Source organism: Penaeus monodon, chromosome 24 (genome assembly GCF_015228065.2).
Source record: "Penaeus monodon isolate SGIC_2016 chromosome 24, NSTDA_Pmon_1, whole genome shotgun sequence".
Classification (NCBI taxonomy): domain Eukaryota; kingdom Metazoa; phylum Arthropoda; class Malacostraca; order Decapoda; family Penaeidae; genus Penaeus; species Penaeus monodon.
Window position 1 is genome coordinate 12,765,746 of NC_051409.1, and position 567 is coordinate 12,766,312.

General features: G+C 36.7%; 1 protein-coding gene across 1 annotated transcript in view; it reads right to left on the reverse strand.

The window, feature by feature from the left end:
- LOC119588585 overlaps window positions 1-567 on the reverse strand; it is a gene marked incomplete at its 5' end in the record, with an annotated part of 260,597 nt that overhangs the window by 5,347 nt on the left and 254,683 nt on the right.

The window sequence follows — 567 nt, forward strand, 5'->3', positions numbered from 1 at the left end:
AATTATTTCAATCACTTTAGTATAATTCAAACGTCTTATCACTTCAATAAAATTTCCAACGGATGTCGACTGCGAGCGCGCTATTCAGCATCCGGTACCGCCTCGAGAGCGTATTCAATCTAACGACTCCTATTTCGTCTCTGTATCTCATAAAAAATGATTGCTCGTCCTTTATTGACATCCGATGAAGCCGTAGTATCTTATCTGATTCCACGTAAATCAGCTTAAGCGAAATGTTCCGTTTTCACCAGACACAGACGCAAAATTTATCAGCATCATAAATTCAGTACGAAGCAAAGCAACTCTTTCTCATAAAGTGAAACGTAAAACTGATTTAATTCAATCTAAATTTTATAGTGATCTTCTGTCTTTATTACAACTAATTTTGTGAAGCTAGGCATCAGATATCGTCCCTGCGTTTATCTTTTCAACGGTACACTTGCTACCAGTGATAATATAACTTTTAGCCAAATTTCCCTGGGATCATTATGTGCCATAAGAAAAAGCCTTTTAGACTTAGGTCTCGGAAATGCAGAACTAAAAGAAATGTATATCGGGTGACACTAT